This window comes from Leucopleurus acutus, assembly GCF_964270905.1.
Source record: "Leucopleurus acutus genome assembly, chromosome: 5".
In the NCBI taxonomy this organism is placed as follows: domain Eukaryota; kingdom Metazoa; phylum Chordata; class Mammalia; order Artiodactyla; family Delphinidae; genus Leucopleurus; species Leucopleurus acutus.
In genome coordinates, this window is record NC_139147.1 from 106,359,612 (window position 1) to 106,384,236 (window position 24,625).

Below are 24,625 nucleotides of genomic sequence, written 5' to 3' on the forward strand. Positions count from 1 at the left end.
TTAAATACAGTCAAAGCGAGTTTCTAAAATTTTATTTTGTGGAAGTGAAATTAAGGTAATGTTTGTCAAGAAACAAAAACAAAACCAAAACAAAACAATACGTATGCATTTATAGTTTTTGTGATTGTCACCTTCCAGGGTAAAATAGTTCATAAACAAATTCACGTAAAATGTACAAACTGAATATGGTTTCTGTACATTGCAGTTATGCCCAAATGTCAATTACTGATAAACAGGCTATGTTGTTTATAATTTGCCTATAATTATAAGAGACTATAATATAAAAATTAGAAAAATAAACATTTCTAATTCAAAGAACTTTCAAATCCAATATAAAATTTTTTTCCCAAATATCTCAATAGGCATTTCAATACATGAAAGGAAGTTCTGTAAAATATCTTTTTTACTTTAAATACATTAAATTATAGATTAATTAAATGGCTATGCTAATTGAAGGCTAAATTAATAAGTCCAGAGAAAGAATAAAACATTTTGAAATGTACAGTTGGTTGACCTTCTCAACTTTACGGCTTTTTTATTCTTTTGAAAGAAATCCAAAATAATTTGGTATATTAATTTATGATATATCTCTATCCATCCAAAATAAATGATTTCAAAAATTTTAAATTAATACAGATTTCCTTAAATTAGAGCTAGGATTTTACTACATCCAGTATACTAACAGATGGAGAAATTTAATTTTTAGGGAAAAAACTCTCATTTCCTGTTTGTATGACTTTTATTCCTTTCTTCCCCTTGTAGTTTTGCATGCTATGAGAATCCTGCCTGGTTCCAAATGTGAACACTGAATACATGTGAAAGATGGACTTGAAGCTGCTAAACAGTTACCCTTGACTTTTGCTAGGGAAAATATTCTTCTGAATAAAAACACTGAAAGCTTGAAAGCAAGATCTGTAATTTCAAAAATGAAGAGAAAATGAGGGGTAATCAAGATTTCTAGAATAGTACTTGATGCTTTCCTATTGGCTCACAATCTGTTAGTAATAAGACCAATGTTACGGGTGTGTTGGATCACTTTAGAACTACTGGCAGCATCACAAACACGACTGCCCTAACAAGTCTGTGTTGTTCATCACAAAATGTAACAGGAAAAGGCTCATTAGTTCTGTGCAGAGACATCGTTAGTGGGGAAATATTATCATCAAGAGCTAGGAGTGACTATTCTGAGTAAGGTACTGTGCAAGCACTGAGATTACAAAGAAGTGTGAGACACATGGTTTCTGCATTCAAGGTATTATTATAATTCAGTTGAGGAGATGAGAGTTAAAATAGTGTGAATGATTTTTAAAAAACAAACCAGAATGTATAAGTGTTTTCCATCGACGATGCAGACACTGCTTTAACACTTGGATTTTCACAGCCTACCATACACCCCCAATACGATTTTCATAGCCCGCCATGCAATCTTTTGAATAATCTAAATGTTGTCACTCAATCCTTGGAGGCTGGATTATATTTCTGTCAGTATTGAAATCATATCTGGTGAACTATGTGGGGTATCAAGCTTGGTTAAACTTTTCAGTGAGGCAAAAGCAAAACCAAAATTGGGCAATGTTATAAGGTCACAAGGCTTAGTCCATTGTATGCCTTGAAAACTGACTCCACTGAAGGAGACAACAATAACTTGGAGGCATTAAAACCAATCTCATTGGCAAAAAATATAATGTACCATCTCCTATTATTAGCTACAAAGTGAATGGTTTAGAACAGTGGTTCAAAGGTGCGAATCTATGGCTTGGTATTGGTTGATTAAATAACAACACTGGGCTTGTCCTGATTCTTTTGATCTGGGGTGAGGCTTGGGAATCCATACACTGTACTTAAAAAGCTCTCAAGGATATTCTTATGATTGTGCTCAGAAGGCAACTGCTTGTATCATTTGTTTTTTACGATCTCATTAATTCAATGGATTTACAAAATCTATTATAATTAGTAAATTCCAAAAATGAGGATGCATAAATGATAAAATGCCATATGATTGCTTATATCTTCCATAAATTTGTTTTCTTTTTGTTAACAAGTTTCTTCTGCTTAATTTCCCCACTGATCTTTAGTCTCAACCTTCTGCATATTAAATAATGAAAAGAACAGCATTCTCCATTTTCAACCTCTTTCCCTAAATATATTTGTTTCAGAAAACATCTGAATGACAAAACATTACTGAGGATTTTACATATTAAAAGTGAAAAGAAAAGAAAGGAGTTTCTAGGACAAAGGAGACCAGATTTCTGATTCACAATCATTTCTACCAACCAGCTTTTCTTGTCTACTTCAGAAATTTATCCAAATTCTGAGGGTAAGGGAGGGAGAGGTTATAAAAGTGATAGTCTATCTCTAAAGATATGAAAGAATGTCCTTACCAATAAAAAATAACTCTTGATAGGTAACATATGCCTCTCTACAGATATAAAAGATGAACATCAAAACGAGTAGATTGATAAGAATCTGGGAGGAAGGGAAGGGGAGTAGTCAGAATCGTGTTTTTGTATGATGTTTAAGAAAGTCTCAATTTCACTATGCCTAAAAGTTTATTTTTCTAGTTTTAGTAAATTAGGCTCTTTTCTTACTCCTTGCCATCTCTACAAAAGAAATTACCACTGTTTTGTTTTTTCAGATGTGGGATAGAATTTGGTAACAACGTAAAATGATTCTGCCATTTTGGAGAAAATGCTATTTTTTAACTTGCCAAAGTGGTTGGAGTAGTAAGATGCTATGTAAGACAAATTCACAAATGTTAATTGGTAGGAGATTAACTAAATTATTTGCATTTTCTTCTTTTTTTTTTTTTTTTTGCGGTACGCGGGCCTCTCACTGCTGTGGCCTCTCCCGTTGCGGAGCACAGGCTCCGGACGCGCAGGCTCAGTGGCCATGGCTCACGGGCCCAGCCGCTCCGTGGCATGTGGGATCCTCCCGGGCTGGGGCACGAACCCGTGTCCCCTGCATCGGCAGGCAGACTCTCAACCACTGCGCCACCAGGGAAGCCCCTATTTACATTTTCTGTATCTCTTATTTTGAAGAATTATCAGATACAACATCAAATCATTCAAAAATTGAATAATACTGATTTACAGGACTGGGATTTACCAGGAAAGTACTAACATTGAAGGGTGTGTATATTCTTCATTCAAGACTCAAACTCAACTTCATTCATTCTGCTCAAATGTCATCTTATTATAGAACTTTCCTGAAGATAACTATATAGGTAATGACATCCCTCCCCCAACCTCTCTCTCACCATGTTCTACTGTACTCCCTACCACTTATCTCTTCATGTATTACATATTTGCTTATTTGTTCATTATCTGTCTTTCCCCACTAGAATGTGCTCCATGCTTCGTTTTCTCCTGTAGCCGACACTAGAATAGTGTCTGGCTCAATAAGCACTTGTTGAATAAATGAATTATTTACAGTTGTGATAAATACTAATGAAAAGACAGCAAGGGGTGCTAGAAGATAGTGTCACAATGAGGCTTGATTAAATTGTGAGGTAAGAATACAGTTCCTCTGAAGATACAACATTTAAGCTAATACCTGAGTATTGGCATATATTAGCCAGGTAAAAAGAGGGAGAACTTTCTAGCTTTCCTGGTATAGAGAACAACATAGGTGAAGCCCTAAAGAAGGAAAGAGTTTCCTTTTTTTTTTTTTTGAACACAGGAAGATGTCCAACTGAAGCTAAGTTACTAAACATTTCCTGTTCCTGTCTCCCAGAATAATGTCTGGGCATTTACCTTTCTAGAGGAAAAAATTTCCATTTCATAGAAATGGAATCATACAATATGTAGTCCCTTGTGTTCATGTTGTAACATGTATCAGTAGTTTATTCCCTTTTTATTACTAAATAGCATTCCATTAGAAGGATGTTCTACATCTTGTTTATCCATTTACTAGTTGATGGATATTTGAAATGTTTCTACTTTTTGGCTATTGTTAATAATACTGCTATGAATATTTGTGTACTAGTTTTTATATAGACATGTTTCGTTTCCCTAGGGTTAAACATCTCCATGAGTGAAAGTGCTGAGTGATATGGTAAATTTATGTTTAACTTTTTTTTTTTTTTTTTTTTTTGCAATACGCGGGCCTCTCACTGCTGTGGCCTCTCCCATTGCGGAGCACAGGCTCCGGACGCGCAGGCTCAGCAGCCATGGCTCACGGGCCCAGCCGCTCCGCGGCATGTGGGATCTTCCCGGACCGGGGCACGAACCCGCGTCCCCTGCATCGGCAGGCGGACTCTCAACCACTGCGCCACCAGGGAAGCCCATGTTTAACTTTTTAAGAAACCATCAAACTGTTTTCCAAAGTGTCTGTACTATTTTATCTTCTCATAAGCAATGTTTTACATTCTCTCAAGGTTCTCCATATTACCAACAACAATACTTGTTATTGTCTATCTTTTTGATTATAGCCATCTTAGCCCATGTGAAGTGGTATCTCATTGTAGTTTAAATTTGCATTAAGGCTGCAAAATAAAGCATTGATTTATCTTTTTATGAAAAAATTAAAATGGGGATAACCACTCAGATGAGCTATTTTTCCTAAGGATTAACTAGCTGACTCCCACAACTGCAGTTTGTGGGTGTACAAATGAATTCTCTTTTTTTAAGCTGTTTTTTTCAGTACAGACAGTTCAATTTTCAGATGAACAACATCAATTCTGATGCTTGCTGATTATATATGAGCCTTTCTTTGAGTGCTTTATCTTGCCTGGAGTATATAAATTGACTAGGAAGAACTAAGAGCAAATCAGAAAGTTTCTCCAAACTTCAGTTCACATCAATAGGCTGAAGGAAGCCAAGAAACATTATACATATTCTAGTGAAGGATTCCTAAAGAAAATCTAATTTTAGAAATAGATTGTCATTTATTAAAGCATAGACCTAATGTTTTCTTGACAAAAATATGAATCAGTTAAAAAAATGTGACTGTACTGAATTTGTGTTCTGAATTAATACTACTTTGGGAAAATAGCCTGTTTTCTCTGTAACATATCTAAAGGATATTCTAAACGTTTCTAGAAGTACAAAAGAAGTTAGATTGGGCAATTTGATGGTTGTTAAAATACTGAAAAGCATTAAATTTCAACCCTGAGTAGATCCAACTTTAGGGTAATATTTTCACTCTGTTCCATTAACTAAACAAACAAATAAGCAAAGAATCCTTTACTATCGGAGAGTCAGTTATTGAAGCTTGTACAGAAGCAACTATTGTCCATTAGGAAAATTTCTTTTTTGGAGTTCATACTAATACAATTTCTCAATTACAAAATGTGATTAATACTTCCTTCCTTGCGGATTGAGAAGAGTAAGTTAAATAACATACACTTGTGAAAGTTCACTGAAAATCATAAAATACTGTGCAAATAAAAGAAAGGGCTACTATTATTATTCCCTCTCTGGCCTAAATTGTCCCTCTTTTCATCATGGTTTATAGCTCTGGAAATACACATTCTTTAAAGATTGCACAGAGAAGCTCTTTATAAACAAATGGAATGACTTTCCACATACATAGTACTGGTAGCAAGTACTTGTATGGGTCTAGCACTATGCTCCCACACCTGGACTGCTTCATATTACTGAGTATGTATCTCTTGACAAAATATTCTAAAAATCTAAACATCCCCAAATAGAGAAATTCTTAAGTCACAGCATATCTATAAATACAGATTATACAACCATTAAAATGTTTTCAAAGAGCTCTTAATAGCATGAGAAAATAACTACATAACTAGTGAAAAGTGCAGCACACAAAACTGTATATATCTGGGGGCTGAAAAGAGTGAGATGGATTTGTGGAATGGGAGGCAGGGTAAGGTGTGCTTATTATACTCCACTGGCAACTTTGTACTACGTAAAAATTTGGAGGCCTACAGAACGTGGCGTCCTCTGCACAGTGAGATCTCTCTCCTCTTATTTTTTACAATACATAGTTGATACATTAAACTAACACTGTACATGCTGTATGAGCTCAACATTATAAACAATCAAACATACATTAGGAGGATACACCAAAATTTTAGCCTAAATTCTTTCTCTTGGTGGTAGGATTATGTGTATTTATTTCCTTCTCTATACTTTATATATTGCTCACAGTTTCTGAAAAATAGGTTCATACTATTATTATTTAAAATGTAATTACATTTAAAACGATGCCTCTAGGCAAAACAAAATGCAGTACACGAAGTCTTAAGAAAAGGATTTCAAAATAGATTCTAAGTAGTAATATCAATCCCCTAATTAAAAAAAAAATTAACACAAATTAAAATCTGGCAATTTAAATTTTGTTAGCTTAATGTTTCCCATCCCCAAAAGATATATGAATGTAAACTATTTTGGGGGAAGGGAGGTAACAGAATAAAATCCCTTTCAAAAGAGGTACCATCATAGGATAGCACAGTGGAAGATTATATAGCACAGTAGTTAAGCTCCTGGGTTCTGGTATTAGAACTATACTCTATACTCAAATACTGGCTTCACCAACTTAACTGTGTGACTTACTGTCACTTACTTTCCTAAAATTAAAACATCATTTTTACTTCAGAGGACATACAATTTAAACAATCTGGCTAGGAAGAAAACCCCATCTTTTCTATTTTCTTTCTTTTCAAAAGTTTACTTGTTCCAGATCTGGATTTTCATTTTTGAGATAATTTTATAGTTAAATTTTATTCATAAATTAAAAGAGCTGCATGCACAGAAATAATTGAATGTTAATTGGCTTCTGACACATAATTAGATGAGTTCAGGCCATTTCCATAACTTGGATTCAAGTTTATAATCTAAATCATCATGAAGTCAGATTTGGCTCAGTTATCAATTTCACATTAACATGAATTCCATTAGTGGTTAGTGATCTGTGCTGGAAAACAGTGCTAAAGGGGAAGGTACTTCAGACTTAACTTAATAAACTTTATCTAAAGATGTGAAGAAATATATCACCTACATATATAATATTCCACTTGTAAGCTGTAAATTTTACATTAACTAGAAACTTAACAGATAATTATATCCTAAGTAAGAACACACAATGTCCTCTAGACACTCACAGATACTTATAGGGAAATGATCCGTAATCAGTTAAGAATTATTTATTGAGTTCATACAGGATGCCAATTTAAGAAATCTAGTTGTTTCTAATTTTGAATGGCTTAATTTCATTTTATATTATTACAACATATTGATTTACCTTAAAAATCTGCCTTAAGAAAAATGCCAACAATGTGTGCAGTAATTTACTACTTTCAGTTTAACTATAATCATAGGCAAAAGCAGAACATATTCTCAGGCTTTTATAGTTAAGGTATGAGAGTGATTTGGGTAAGGAAGAAATGTAGGAGAAACCTATCCCAGAGCAACGCCTTTCAAATTGAGAATCATGACCCATTAGTGGGTGATTTTTGTTTTGACGTGTTTGACGTTGCAATTCTATTAGGAAAAAAAGAAAATATCTGAGTGGATTAAGTATTTTGTGTAAAAATTTTTTTCAGTTATGTGTACTTATGCATATGTATATTAGGTTAAAAGTATAATATATTTCTTACTGTGTGTTGTATGTAGAAAAATAAAAAAGCTGGACAGCTCATGCTCTAGAGAGAAGCTAAAAGGATACAGAAGGTAGATTTTTTTTTCTAACAAGAGGCTATTTCAGGTTGTTTTAGAAAGAGAAGACATTATTTTCAAGCCTCAGAGTAAATGCTGCTCAGTGGTATTTCTGCCTTAATGTTCTCAAAAAGATAATGAATAGGAAGCTAGGAATTATAAAACAACCTGGATTTAAAAATCAACTTGACTTAAAAAATCATCTGTGAATATGGTAGGTAGAAACAAAGACTGGGTAGAAGTAAATACAATAAAAATTGTTTGGGATACCTGGAATGTTACTGTCACACAAAAGTTTTCCTTTTCATGATCTATATTTTGGTGCTTAATGATGGTTTGCAGAGTGGATTTCTTACTCTTTGTTTACATAAACAAGTAGTTTTGTCTTTTCACGTAAACAACTCCGATGTGGTATTTTCCTGAAATTTCTTTTGCTCTGAAGACTAATAAGCATATACATTATGACTATGGTGCTTACTCTGCCTTGGTCAGCAGCACTACAGCAAGGCTTGATTCCAATTACAAGCAATAATAGCTACATCAGTTGGATAGGATTCAACAAGATGACTGAATCCCCTCCTTTATTCTTACCCCAATAATTTCTACCATTCCCAATGTCTTTGTAGCACTCTCTTATAGCCTTGGAGGGTCTGAGTCACCCAACAATTGAGCACAATGCTGACTTGCCTTTCAGGGCAATACCCTGAAACTAGTTCTGACTGAAGCAGAATGTACAGAAAGAGTCCTTTGACTCAGAAAGCAAAAGACTTGGTAACCCACTGCCTCTTGGGGGCTTGCACTAGCATTCCAAGTATCTCCCTCAGATGTATAGTCTTGTTCCATGGCCTCATAACTTTTAAGCCCTGGCTCTAGTCTGACATTGTGTAAATCCTCTGCCTTAGCCTCTGCTTGGCTTTCCAGTCTAGGATTCTGATTCTTATGACATGAGCTTCTTGGAACTTCAATTCTCCTCTAAATTTTGGTTCTACTTCAACCCTACTTGCTCTATGCAATGCCTAATATCCAGTTTGACAGAAAAATTCTTTTTTTCTTGACATCAGAGCTGATTTCCATTGGGTCTTGCTGATCATCCTGAATTAATAATATTTTATAGTAAGGGAGAAATATCCAGAATTGGCCAGATTATGCTTTTGTATAAACAAATTCAGCTTTTTCTATTCTAAAATGGTGGTTAGTTATCTAATCATACTAAACTTGCACAAATAATCAGGGTTTACATAGACTATTTTCTTTGAACAATATTCTCCATTTCTTAATTTTACATCAAGTAACAGGTGTAATTTAGAAAACATTTTTATATGTTACATTAATCCTCTAATTTTCCCCTATTAGTTAGTAACATGGTTTTAGAAATAAAGGACATAGTCTTATTAATCCCAGAAAAATAAAATAAACTTATATATATTTTCAAAAAAGGTCAATTACAGTAAAAATTGTCTCATAAGTAAATTTCTAGTAGCACAAAGAAATAAGGCCGATTTTCTGTAAAACTTTTTGGTAACAGAATTATTCTTGGATAGCCATTCTGAACCTCTAAGAGCAGGATTAAAGCTTGTTAGTCTGCCAGTAAGCCTAAAAGTATGTTTTGGGAAATAAAATATTTGGGGGATAAAATATTCTATTTAGAAACTAGGTCTGACTTCATTATTTATTATACATATTGATTAATGTGTAATCAATAATTTAATGTCCTTAAAATATTTATCTCTGAATATGTTATTGCCATACATCTTATGGCCAAAAAGTAGATTATAAGATATGTTGTAGGAGATAAACATTTACACACTCTAATTGGATTTTGGCCATATTTCTTTTATTAGAGCAAATAATTTCCTATAGTAAACATATTCTGACATCGTTAAAGTTATTAATAAGACTTGAGGGAATTCCCTGGCAGTTCAGTGGTTAGGACTCCGAGCTTCCACTGCAGGGGGTATGGGTTTGATCCCTGGTAGGGGAACTAAGATCTCACATACCGCTTGGCGCAGCCAAAAAAAAGAGAAAGACTTGAGCCTTACTAATATCAACAATTATAAATTGCAAAAATTATCTGCATTTCGTCTGCTTTCTGTTAACAGGTAATTACTATTTCCAAATGCTAATACTATAATCAAGGCAGAGTTCTTATTTAGGCTAACCCATCATCATCCTTATCTTACATAAATACAACCTGATTTATGCACTTGCTAATTTGTCTTCCTGATGTGAATACTGGCTTATGTTTGATCTTTAGCAAACAGACATATCTTCTTATTTCTACTAAAAATTAAATGTAAGATAACTTGACATGTAGATAATGTTGCCAGCTTATTCAAGTAAACATCAGTTTTCTCCTCAATAAAGTGAAGATCTTTCAAACCTAGTGTAAAAGCAGGTTTATATTTATAATCATTTATAGATCTTTGCCATACTGTTTCATTTCCCTGAGAAGACAGTGTAGTATAAGACTGCACAGTATTAATTGATCCATCTTCAGCTTCCGATTCCATCGACAGAAATCATGTATCACCACAGGAATAATTCTTGCAGCATGGTTTTCTTTAAAGTCAATCTTGTAGTGGCACTTCTAAAATTAGAAGATGTAGGCATGGACTTTTGAAAGATTGATTTTTTAAAAAAATTTTTTTTTACATCTTTATTGGAGTATAATTGCTTTACAATGGCGTGTTAGTTTCTGTTTTATAACAAAGTGAATCAGTGATACATATACATATGTTCCCATAGCTCTTCCCTCTTGCGTCTCCCTCCCTCCCACCCTCCCTATCCCACCCCTTCAGGCGGTCACAAAGCACCGAGCTGATCTCCCTATGCTATGCGGCTGCTTCCCACTAGCTATCTACCTTACGTTTGGTAGTGTATATATGTCCATGCCTCTCTCTCGCTTTGTCACAGCTTACCCTTCTCCCTCCCCATATCCTCAAGTCCATTCTCTAGTAGGTCTGTGTCTTTATTCCTGTCTTACCCCTAGGTTCTTCATGACATTTTTTTTCTTAAATTCCATATATATGTGTTAGCATGCGGTATTTGTCTCTCTCTTTCTGACTTACTTCACTCTGTATGACAGACTCTAGGTCTATCCACCTCATTACAAATAGCTCAGTTTCGTTTCTTTTTATGGCTGAGTAATATTCCATTGTATATATGTGCCACATCTTCTTTATCCACTCATCCAATGATGGACACTTAGGTTGTTTCCATCTCCGGGCTATTGTAAATAGAGCTGCAATAAACATTTTGGTACATGACTCTTTTTGTTTGTTTGTTTTTTGCGGTATGCGGACCTCTCACTATTGTGGCCTCTCCCGTTGCGAAGCACAGGCTCCGGATGCGCAGGCTCAGCAGCCATGGCTCATGGGCCCAGCTGCTCGGCGGCATGTGGGATCTTCCCGGACTGGGGCACGAACCCATGTCCCCTGCATCGGCAGGCGGACTCTCAACCACTGCGCTACCAGGGAAGCCCCATGACTCTTTTTGAATTATGGTTTTCTCAGGGTATATGCCCAGTAGGGGATTGCTGGGTCATATGGTAGTTCTATTTGTAGTTTTTTAAGGAACCTCCATACTGTTCTCCATAGTGGCTTTACCAATTCACATTGATTTTTAAATGGAAATATTGTAAAATTATAATTCTTGGCCTTATTTTAAGTTAATATATATATGTATGTAACTGATTCTCTTGCTGTACAGCAGGAACTAACACAACACTGTAAATCAACTACACTCCAATAAAAATTAATTAAAAACATAAATTAATACCTACAAAACATGATATAGTTTTTAGATCAATTGGGTGCAGGTCTTCCTGGTTTAGTAAATAGACAACACCTTCTTTTGTGTAGCTAACATGCTACTATCATGGCCAAGAACTGGCCTTAAAAAGAAGCTAAATCTGTCGGATAATAACTATCAGAAGGAACAGGTGGATAAAATCACTTATTTTTGTGATATCATTACCCTTCATACAATGAAACTGATGCACCAAGGTGATTTGCAGAAACTTTTAAAATAAAAAAGAAAGTTGTAATTTACCACGTAATAACTGTGACCTACATACTTTTGGGTATTTTTCTCATTATTTAGAGAAAAACTCATCAAAATAACTGTCACTGAAAATGTTATCCACTATTTCACTATTTAGCCTTGGGATTATGTTTTACTATTAGGCCAAGGAGTGACATCAGCAGTGTAAGATGTCTTTCCATTTTGTCCTTCTTTTTGTACAACTAAATTAGGCATCTATCCATGAATAAACGCACCTTAATGGGAGTTGAGGGATCCAGCACCACAGGCCAAAGGGCCTGGGACGAGTCTTGCCCACCTGTGCATCTGGTAATAAGCAGACAGACCTCAGTATGGGCTGTGAAACCAAAAGAAGCTGCAGAACCTACCATAACCCCTCTCGGCCATGGCCTGGGAAAACCTGTACTTGAGCAGAAACCCATGGAGAGGGGAGATTTCAGCATGCTGTTGAAACAACAACAACAAAGGAGTTTGGATGCACTGGAGACAGAAAGAGGAACTTTGCCAGTGCTATCCCTCCCTCAAGGCAACACTGCACTGCTGAACCAGCAGTGACTTCTCTTGTGGGGGAAAGGGAAAGCAGTGAGTGAGTGCTTGGCATCCACAGCTGTGTGGGATGCTGCTGGGGAAACCCTGGAGAAACCTGTTTCTCATCAGCAGCACCCAGAGTACTAAGGTAGGAACTCCATGACACAGTGGAGGGAGAATATCAGGAAAGAGGAAGATAAGAATGTCACAAAGCATTACAGGGATGCAGTTATGGGTCACTGCCTCAGGACTTCAGGGGGAAGTCTGCCCATGGGCATGTGGGAGAACCTCACCTGAGGATCCCCCCACTGGGCCTATGGGTACCCCCAATGCTACAAGTGCTAAACCCACACCTCCTCCAACTCTGCAGCTAGCTCCTTGTGTGCGCTCCCAAGTGTACAGCACACTTGGTAAATGGAATGCTCTCAGAAAAGCAGACCAGGGTCTGTGGACAAGGAAGAAACCACAAACATGAGCTGTAGCGCCACCTTCGGAAAACAAAAGAGAAGTTTCCAGCAGTCAGTCTGGTGAATTGTAAGAACCAGAGAAGACATAAAAGCTTAAGGATTCTACCACAAGAGAGAGCAAGTAGTGTGGAGCAGGTGTATCCATACAAGGTCAGAGAAAATTTCAGATATAATAGGACCAAAAAACAGTATATGCCACCTGAAGGCAACTAGTAAAGATTTCAGGAGGTGTCTGCTACTTCAAATGCAAAAGCAGTAATGCAAAACTATAAGGAATGTGAAAAATCAATGACACATATCACCAAAAGATAAAAATAATCCTCCAATAACTGAACTCACTGGAATTTCGTGATCTAGCTGATATAGAATTCAAAAAAGTTGTTTTGAAAAAACTCAACAAGCTACATGAAAACGAAGACAATTCAACAAAATCAGAAAATAATACATGAACAAATGATAAACGTAAAGAGACACAAATCATAAAAAAAGAACTAAGCAGAAATTCTGGAGCTGAAGAATTCAATGAGCGAAATGGAACAACAAAAAAACAATAGAGAGCATCTATATCACAGCAGACCAAGCAGAAGATAAAATAAGTGAGCTAGAGGTGAGGAACTTTGAAATAATAGCTGTTGGAGAACAAAGGAAACAGAATGAAAAAGAGCAAAGAAAGCCTACGTGATCTATGGGACTTGATCAAATGTACAAATATTAGAATAATTAGGGTTCCAGAGGAAGAAGAGGGCAGAAAGTTTATTTAAAGAAATAATAGCTGAGAACTCCCCAAACCTGGGGGGAGACTAAGACATTCGTATTTATGAAGCTAACAGATTACCCTCTTATCCATACAAAAAGACTTTCTCCAAAACACAATGTAATGAATTGTCAAAATCAAAGATAAAGAGAATTCTGAAGGCAGCCAGAGAGGAGGAAAAAAAAAATTATAACCTACAAAGGAACCTCCCATCAGGCTACCAGCAGATTTCTCAGCAGACACCCTATAGGCCAGGAAAGAGTAGAATGCCATATTCAAGGTGTTGAAGAAAAAAACCCCTGCCAGTCAAGAATACTCTATAGAGCAAAGTTTATGCTTCAGATGTGAAGGAGAAATAAAGACTTGCTTAGACAAACAAAAGCTAAGGAAGTTATCACAACTAGATCTGCCTTGCAAGAAATGCTGAAAGGAGTTTTTCAAGATGAAAAAAAAAGGATGTTAATTAGTGACATGAAAATATATGAATGTATTCAACACACTGGTAAAGGTAAACAGTGAGATTTCGGAAACCCTAAGTTTGTAATAGGGTGGTGTATTAAACACTTAACTATATTATAAAGGTTAAAGGAAATGAGTATTAAAAATAACTATAGCTACTATAACTTGTTAAAAAATACACAATATAAAAAGGTACATCGTGACATCAAAAATATGAGGGGAGGAAGAGGGTGAAGCTTTTGTATGTGATCAATGTTAAGTTGCTATCAGCTTAAAGTGGATTGTTTTATCTATAAGGTGCTTTATATAATCCTCATAGTGACCACGAAGCAAAAAACTAGGTAGATTCATAAAAGATAAAGAAAGGGGAAACAGAGAAAACCACCAGGGAAAATCACAGAGGGGAAAAGAAACACTGCAACCACAAAACTGCCAGAGAACAACTAGTAAGATGGCATTAGTAAGTCTGTCCATATCAATAATTACTCTAAATGTAAATGGATTGAATTCACCAATTAAAAAGCACAGAGTGGCTGGATGGATTAAAAAAAAACAAGATCCAACTATACACTGTCTACAAGAGACTCACTTCAGATCTAAGGACACACACAGGCTCAAAGTGAAGGGATGGAAAAAGATATTCCATACAAATGAAAACCAGAAGGAAGCAGGAGTAGCTGTACTTATATCAGATAAAATACTTTAAGCCAAAAACAGTAACAAGCAACAAAGAAGGACATTATATAATGACAAAGGGGTCAATTCATCAAGAAGATATAACAGTCATAAATATATATGACAAATTTATACAGTCGTGGCAATGACTTTTTGGATACACACCAAAAACACAAATAACAAAAGCAAGTATAAAGAGGGAATATAACAAACTAAAAAGCTTCTGCATGGCAAAAGAAACAATCAACAAAACGAAAAGGCAACCTACAGAATGGGAGAAAATATCTGCAAACCATATACTGAATAGGGGTTAATATCCAATATATATAAATAAGGAACTCATGTAACTCAATAAGAAAAAAATGAGTGGAGGAACTCAACAGGCATTCTTCCAAAGAAGACACCCAAATAGCCAACAGGTACATGAACATCATCAACATCACTAATCATTAAGGAAATGAAAACCAAAACCACATTGAGATATCACCTCACACCTGTCAGAATGGCTATCATCAAGAGCACAAGAGATAAGTGCTGACAAGGATGTGGAGAAAAGAGAATGCTTGTGCTCTGGCGGTGGGAATGTAAATTGGTACAGCCACTATGGAAAACAGTAAGGAGGTTCTTCAAAAAATTAAAAATAAAACTACTATATGATCCAGAAATCCCACTTCTGAGTGCATATCCAAAGGAAATGAAAACAGGGCATTGAAAAGATATCTTCATTTCCATTTTTATTGACGTATTATTAGCTATAGACAAGATATGGAAACAACCTAAGTGCCTGTCAATGAATGAATGGATAAAGAAGATGTGGTTTATATATGTACGCAATGGAATATTATTCAGCCATGAGAAAGAAGGAAATCCTGCCATTTGTGACAATGTGGATGGACCCTGAGGTCATTATACTGAGATGAGTCAAACAGAAAAAGACAAATACTGTCTGATATCACTTATATGTGAAATCCAAAAAAGCCAAACTCATTAAAAACAGAGTAGAATGGTGGTTACCAGGGGCTGGGGTTGAGGAATTGGAGAGGTGTTATTTAAGGATACAAACTTGCAGCTTGTAGATAAGTTCTGGAGACATAATAAACAGCATAGTGATTATAATCAACAATGCTTTTTTATAAAATTAAAAGCTGCTAAGAGACTAGTTTTTAATTGTTCTCACTACAAAAAAAGTAATAATTATGTGAGGTGTTAGATAATGCTACGATGGTAATCATATTTCAATATATCAAATCAACACATTGTACACCTTAACCTTATACTATGTTACATGTCAATCTGTATCTCAATAAAGAAAATTTTACTGTTAGGCCAAATTTTTAATTAATTTTATAGAGGAGCTTTATTAGATATTTTTTATGTTAAGAAAGAACACAATAGAGAATCTCATTTTTAATCTAAAATATTTAGGATGCTATGAAGGTAAAAATAGGTAAAATTTTATATTGAATTGAAATGTAGTAGGACTAATTCTTACATAACACATATTACCTCTGTTTCTTTCTCCTTCCTGTACTTTCCATTCTGTTGTTTTTCAGTGCTTCATTCAAGATGCTTTCTTCTAATCTATCTTCCAGCTCTCTAATTCTTTTTTTCTGCTCTGCCTTGTTGAAACTTAAGCTCTCATTAAGTTCTTGATTTCAGTTAATGTTTTGTTTTTGTTTTTTTTTTCGGTACGTGGGCCTCTCACTGTTGCGGAGGGGAAACAGAGAAAACCACCAGGGAAAATCATAGAGGGAAAAAGAAACACTGCAACAACAAAACTGCCAGAGAACAACTAATAAGATGGCATTAGTAAGTCTGTCCATATCAATAATTACTCTAAATGTAAATGGATTGAATTCATCAATTAAAAAGCACAGAGTGGCTGGATGGATTAAAAAATCCATCCAGGATTGCGGAGCACAGGCTCCAGACGCGCAGGCCCAGTGGCCATGGCTCATGGGCCCAGCCGCTCCGCGGCATGTGGGATCCTTCTGGACGGGGGCACGAACCCATGTCCCCTGCATCGGCAGGCGGACTCCCAACCACTGCGCCACCAGGGAAGCCCCAGTTAATGTATTTTTCAGTTCAATACTTTCTTTTAAATTTTTTAGTTTCCATTTCTCACCTGAAATTCTTAGTATTGTCTTTTATTTCCATGAACATATTAAGCAGAGTAATATTAAAATCTGCATCTAACAACCCCATTATCTTGATCTGCTATGAATCTGTCCCTACTGACTGTTTTTTCTGTTGTCCTCTTGTTTTGTCCTCATTGTTCTTCATCTTGTTTTCTCATATGCCTGGTTATTCTTAATGGATATCATACAGGAACAACTGCAAAGATAATTTGAGGCTTAGGATAATGCTCCCTTCTTCCAGAAAAGATTTATATCTGCTTTGGTAATTGGCTAGGGGCACTAGCAATCTTTTTTTTAAATTGGGGTATAGCTGTTTTACAATGTTGTGTTAGTTTCTACTGTACAGTGAAGTGAAGCAGAATTCCCTGTGCTATACAGCAGGTTTTCATGTTTTCTATTTTATACATATTAGTGTATATATGTCAATCCCAATCTCCCAATTCATCCCACCCCTCTCCATTCCCCCTTGGTGTCCATATGTTTGTTCTCTACATCTGTGCCTTTATTTCTGCCTTGCAAACTGGTTCATCTGTACCATTTTTCTAGATTCCACATATATGCGTTAATATACGATATTTGTTTTTCTCTTTCTGACTTATTTCACACTGTGTGACAGTCTCTAGGTCCATCCACGTCTCTACAAATGACCCAATTTCATTCCTTTTTATGGCTGAGTAATATTCCACTGTGTATATGAACCACATCTTTTTTATCCATTTGTCTGTCGATGGGCATTTAGGTTGCTTCCATGATCTGGCTATTGTAAATAGTGCTGCAATGAACACTGGGGTGCATGTGTCTTTTTGAATTATGGTTTTCTCTGGGTATATGCACAGTAGTGGGATTGCTGGGTCATATGGTAATTCTATTTTTAGTTTTTTGAGGAACCTCCATACTGTTCTCCATAGTGGCTGTATCAATTTACATTCCCACCAACAGCACAAGAGGGTTCCTTTTTCTCCACACCCTCTCCAGCATTTATTGTTTGTAGATTTTTTGATGATGTAGGGGCACTAGCAATCTTGAATCATCTTAATTCAGTCAGGAATTGAGATGATTCAAAACTGGGCTTCAGCCCCCATGGGTGCTTGTCTATTTCTGGTTCATCCTTACGTTCAGGGACTAACCTATTAAGATCCCAACCGAAAGCCTGGTGGTTTTTATCAGGTCTTCCCTTCCTTGACTGGCCCTGAACTCTAGATTTTTGTCCCTGTAGCTCCATGAGGCTCTCAAAAGCTCTGCCCAGATTCTTAGCCTTTCAGTGACCTTTTTAAGAATCGGCAGATAGATTCCACTACTGGAATCATCTCTAGGGGAACAGTGGCTCCAACTGTTGAGCTCACCTTATTTTCTTTGAACTGGAACCCATACTTCCCCACCACGTTTGCAACTCTCTCATGCCTTCAAACATATGTTTTAATATTTTGACCAGATTTTCTATCTCTTCTCAGAAGGAGAGTGAGTTCAAATAAGCTAGTCCTACCAAATCATCTTTATCCCATAAATCTTGATATGTGGTCTTATATTTTCCACTGTGATTTCCTTTTTCACCTACGGATCACTTTTATTATTAATTTAATTATTTATTTTTATTAATGATTAATTAATTTATTGTTATTTTATTTATTAATTTATTATTAATTTAATTATAAAAATTAATTATTTTATAAAGTCTATAAAATGGTTTCATATCTAGTGTATCACAACCACCTCCTTAGATGGTAGATAGATTATTATCACCCTTATTAACAGATTGGGAAACTGGGTTTAAAGTGACCACTTAAGATCATACAGAGGATGAGAAAACATTACCCCTATTTGAATTTACTGTATTTCACTGCTCTCATATTTATTTTCTGTCTTCCCCCTCTACAATGTAAGCTCTTTGAATGCAGGGGCCTCGATTTCCTTTTTCACTGCTCTCTTCATATGGCTTAAACAGTACCCAGCACGCACCAGATGGTCGGTATATTTTTTAAATTGATAAAAGCTATCAAAGGAATGAATGATAAAAGAAAGATACTCCTTGTATTGCAATTCTGAATAATAAAAATTTATATTTATACACTACTGTGTAGTTGTGAAATGATTTTTAAATACTTTATGCATTTCTATTTATAACAATTCTAGATAGATTTTATCATCTTTCTCACTTTAGAGTCACAGTGAAGTTAAGGGACTTAGTCACAGAGCCAGTAAATGGCAGGGCTGGGACTCTGAACTTCATTCTCTTACTTCAGCTACAAAAGGATAGGGCTATTTCCACTAGAGTACAATTGACTCCATATATTGCAATAGCTCCCCTAGGTTACTTCCAGGATTGCACAATCCTGTGGGAATTCAATATGTATGTCAGCTTTCTAATGTTTAATTTATATTACAAATAGCTGATTGAAAAGAAAGCTGTAGCTCTGAGCTGGTCTTGAAATTTGTGTGTGTGTAGAACACAGAAAATATTTTAAATGGTAAGCAAATACATGATGGTCAGTCACTGGAGGTCTAAAAATGGTTAAATAGATATCCGTGTATCTGCATTCATATACACGAACACCTTACTGAAAATAAGTAAAATGTGATCTAAATCAGCTTCCAAGTCCTTATAGAGTACAGCTGAGTACATATGAAGCACAAACATTATTAGTGAGCTATTAGGAAGGATCCTTTGCTTTGTTAAAAAGTTAAAAATGAATTAGCACATATTTACTGGAAGCGTCAAAACTGAGGATAGCTGATGCTATAATATGGCACTATATTATAAATATATATAAATATATATATAGTTTTGTATAAAACTATATACAAAAGAAAGGTTAAAATATTTAACAATCAAGTTCTTGCAGACATGGAATCAAGGGAACTATAAAGGACAAATCACTGCTGAAGGGAATAAGACAGATGGCTAGGCTAAATAACTGAGTGTGTGTTATTGAGTAATTTTTGACTAAATAAGAACTTGAGGAAAAAATATGGAATAAAGCAATGCATCCTAGCTAAGCAGATTAATTCTCCTCTTAAAGAAAGCAGCTCTCTAACATTAGAGCTAATGTGTTAAAGGGCTATACAGATACATAAAAAATACTACAATATGACAGATGTAGAATTATTAAATCTGATACATGGGAACACAAATTTCCTAAAAGGGTATTTAAAATCTTGGAATGGAACTATCTAATAAAGAAAGACAAAGAGGGGAAGGGGGTAAACTCAAATGTTTAAACCTAAGAAGGAAGTCATACTGTGTATTACAATGCGTAGCCAATTCAGGAGAGGGCAAGAAACGACAATCCTTATTTCTACCTAACCTGCTTATGGCAACATGCCAAATAAACACTGACTCCTAAGTGATACCCCTGCGCCTGTTAAATTTACCCTTCTAACTTCATTCTAACCTTCTTATAAAGGGCGTCCAGAAGGAATAAAGGATGCCTCAGAACCCCAAATATTCATCTTCTTCTCTGGTCTTAGGCAAGGAGCCACAGTGGAGGGAAAGAGGGATTAGAACAGTTCTCTCTCTGGGTGTGGTAAGACGTGGTGCCAAGTGTGCTTTATGCTAGGGACCTCAAAGCATGGGAGAGCCAGGACCTCTGAGAAAGGGTAGATTTGGCTCTGGTCCAGGCTCTGAAGGATGGTGTGGACTTGACAAGTGAGTGTTTTACACAGACCAGCCAGTCACTGGGGAGAAAAGCAGATAGAGATTATGGGAAAAGGACATGGACACCTTGACAAACTGTGTCTCTGACAAGTATCTCACCTTCTGGCATCCCAGAAACACAAGTGAGGCAACATAAAATGGGTACAGATCTATCTGTGTACACACAAAAAACAGTAAACAAGTACATAAGAGCTAGAGGGTGAGATCCAGAGAGGAAGGCAAAGGACAGAGGAAGAGGGATTTAAATCATATTATATTTGAACACTGATTGTAGGGTTGTGATTTATCCAGGCTATTTAAATAGGGGGAATGTGTACTGGAGTCATACTCCTGGGTCTGTGTACTGCCTTCACTACTTATTAGCCATAGAGCAAGTTTTTATGCCTTAGTTTCCTATCCTCCCTACAGTACAGGGATAATAACAGCACAAACCTCAGAATTCATGAGGATTAAGAGAGTTAAAACAGGTAAAGTACTTAGAACATTGCCTGGCACCTCCTTTTTTCTTTTCAGTTACTAGTACTTTTTACCCCCAGCTTTGCCAAAGGATTAACAATAACAGAAAAGATGAAATTAAGGCTAATCTCTTACTTCTTGTCAAGCAGATGTGGCAAAAGGGTTGATGGATTTCAACTTAAACAAAATCTAAGTCTTCACTTGAATCACCTAATCTTGTGTTCGTATTGTCACTGTCCACCATTTCCAGGAATAATTTAGAATAGGTTGCCTAACGCTTTTGGAAACAACAATATTTGAAGCAGAAAACTAACCAATGGGTAGGGCTATTCTGAATAAACACAAGGGGGAAAAGAATTTAAAAACCACTATACTTATGCCACAAATGTGAAATTCATATTAGAGAGAAGTCAAAATGCAAAGAAAGACAATAATGCTTATAAGTGAATTTAAAACATAATCAGAACACTTAAATGCATACTATATTAAACATAAAATAGAATACAGAAAACCTAAGCAGTTATGCTAAAGCATTCAATAATACAGAAAGAAATCAAAAGGAGAAAAGTTGAAATAATTTTTAATTATATATAGTCAGAGCATTTTCAAATACATACAGAGAAAAAGAGAAAGTCAAAGTCAAGCATTTATTAGGACAAAGAATAAAAAGGAAAACAGAACTGAAAGATTTAATTTTTCTAAAATATAATACAGTTAGAAAAAAATGCTTATTTTTAAAGAAGGAAACTATAAACCCAAACTTTAAATATTGCTAACTTTTATGAAATAATGTAACCTTTATATAATTCAGCTAAAATGGAAAGAGTTGGAGAGTAAATGGTTCAAAAAAGAGGGTCCATGCAAATGTATAGTGATATTCAATAGGTGGACAATCAACTGAGCTGTGTAAGGACCATGAAGGGCACTCTAAATGGGGTATCACTGCTTCAAGAGTGGAAGGCAAAATGGTTACTCTGGACAAGTTTTGGTGAGTAGCCTGACTTTTATCTTGGATACAATACTGGCAAACGTAATTATATTGATTTAAGAACACTCAAAGAAAAGGACTGCACAATAGTCAGAATGTATTTGCAAGGCACAGATCTTGCTATGCTAATACAATAGCTTTTTTGAGATGACAGAGAATGGATAGAGAGAGCTGGGCAGATAACATTTATCTACATTTTAACAATGCTTTCAACCCTGTGCTGCATATCAGCATGCTGAGAAATTAAGAGACGAATTGTATAAATGATGTAATAGACTGAATTTCTAGTGGCTTATAGGTTAAAAATAAAGGATTATTATTCTTTCAGATGCCGAAATATATACACATACACATACAGATGTATCTCAGGTTTCAATTTGCAGCTAGACTAATATGAAATAAAATAAATGTAGCTTATACATTAATCATTTTCAGGGAAGTTTAATTTGATAGCATTCAAGTATTTAGACAACTTATAAGAAAAAAATTCTGGAAGCAAACAACAGCAAGTAATTTGCAAACAGCAGCTAGTAATTTGCTTTCACCCACAAAATATAGGCAAAAGAAACCTATTTAATGAAACACACCTTTTATCCTTCAAAATTAGTGTCATATAGGTTGTTTTACCAGTAGAATTTTTCTTCAACATTTGTGGTAATAATTTTCCTATGTTTTTTGGATGCACAGAAAATTCAGTGAGCTCAGGTAAAGACTTGATAAATCCATACTAGCAAATATTGATAGTATTTTGAAATTCACTGATTTCTTTTTGAATGGTTGTAACTCTTTAGAGAAACAGTCTAATGAGTGAGGTCCTATCTTAGCGAAAAGACATAACAAGGTTGGGTTATACTTTCAATGATGTTATTTGGAATCAATGGCAAGCTCAAGTTAAGTTATTTAAGCATGGATTTAAAAGAAGGAAGGGTAAACTGGTCATTCATTCGTCCATTCATTCAGTTGTAAAATAATTAAGAAACTGTGTATCTACTACATGTTAGGCATTGTGGATACTAACTAAATCCTCTACAATCCTAAAGTTTATATTCTAGTTATAATGATACGTTTAAAAAGATGCTAATTAAAACAGCTATGATTGGAGGGTTGTGCTTTTTTTTTTTTTTTAATTCTCAGGTACTAAAATGGAAAAGGTTACTTTATATCACAGGCTATGTGCAGGGTCAGTTTGACTTAGTGAATGTCTAAATGAAAAAATATTTACAAAAGAATTACAATATAACCTTCAGTACCTATAGTTACCTAAATATTTTAAAATTCTTTTAAAAGATGTTTAGAACTAATTTAATGAAACAAAAAAGAGCGACACCATTAGAAATATCAATTGACATCATGTAAATGAGGGGTTCTGAAGTATTAAAGTTTCTTTGAGCACTTAAAGCCAGTATTTTGGAACACATTATCAGGCTTCAACTCCTTGAAAGCTTACAGAGGAAACAGTTACTAGGGCAAGCATTCATATTATATATTTTTTCATAACAATAAATCACCTAGCAATTTCAGTATCTGTGGTTATCACATCAGTGTCATCCGTTTTCAACCGATTAAGATCTGAATTAATGGAATTAGACTAATAACTATTGCAACATATATTCACTGTGTTGGTTGATAATAAATGCCACACTTATAATTTATAGCACCACAGTGTTTTATAAGCACTATTATGTTATTAATTAGTTACACTGATCAGAATACCACATAACATAGCGGTACTAAAATATTATAATTTGCTTAGACTACTTTGCATCTATTATTATATCTATTTGTACTACGGGTGACCATAAGCATAACTGAAATCAGACAGATTGTTTCCACTAACAATACCAAAATATGCACTTCAGAAAGCCAAAAGAACAGAATTCTACTGAGGATTTTTGCCAGTGGAATTCACTTGTTTTCTTAATACACCATAAAATTAGTTGATCTAGGAAAAGAGTATAAAGTCAGAATTTAAGGGGGTCAAATAAGGTGAATTCTATATATACATTTATATGTATAAATTAGTTCACATTTAGTTCGAATCTACTTATTTGTAGTGTTCTGCCACCTAAATCTACAGGGTTTTTTTGTTGTTGTTTTTTGTTTTTTTGGATTTGCTTTGAGGGCTTGGCTCTGAAGGAATGCTGCTATTAAGCATTCTAAACCATCATACTTAAAACATTTTAGGTTCTATAACATCTCAGCTTCCATTTGTAAGTTGGGGGTGTAAATTTTTTCTGGTTGTCATAATAGAAGGTATGCGCTAAGGAAAAGTTCTTAATTTTCAGATTTAGACAATAGCACTCAAAACCAGTATTTTGGGACACAGTATCAGGCTTCAACTCCTTGAAAGCTCACAGAGGAAATAGTTATTCTGCTAATTAGCCAGCAGAGTGACATGATTGTCAGTCCAAATGCATCATCTACTAACTGACTGAGAAAGAGTTGCGTGGATCTTGCTTTAAGCACTGTAATTTACAACAGTATATACAAAGCCTCTAAGAAGGAAACAGGCGAAATTTTCACTCACACAAATCATAGCAAACTAAAGGGGAAATACAAATTTGTTAGAGGAGATAAAAATGTGTTAGATTTCTTTGTGTAATATTCTTGGGTGGTGGCTTCAATGTTATTTAAAGAAATAATCTACAAAAATTATGATGAATTTCTTAATCTGAATTCACTGACATTTGACATTTCATATTTTATTGTTACCTCTTAACAGCTTTTTTATGTAAAGTTGTGTTGGCAAGGGGATTCTTCTTCATCACTGCTAAAATATTTCAAAAATTTCAATCCATTTTTATGACTGATTTTGATAATTTAAGATAAAAGTTAGAAGGAAAGAAAC

The 24,625-nt window shown here is 35.1% G+C and overlaps 1 protein-coding gene across 2 annotated transcripts in view; it reads right to left on the reverse strand.

Annotated features, from left to right (window-relative positions):
- The window catches only part of RSRC1 (arginine and serine rich coiled-coil 1), a 450,158-nt gene that overhangs the window by 44,395 nt on the left and 381,138 nt on the right, over window positions 1–24,625 (reverse strand). The window lies entirely within an intron of this gene.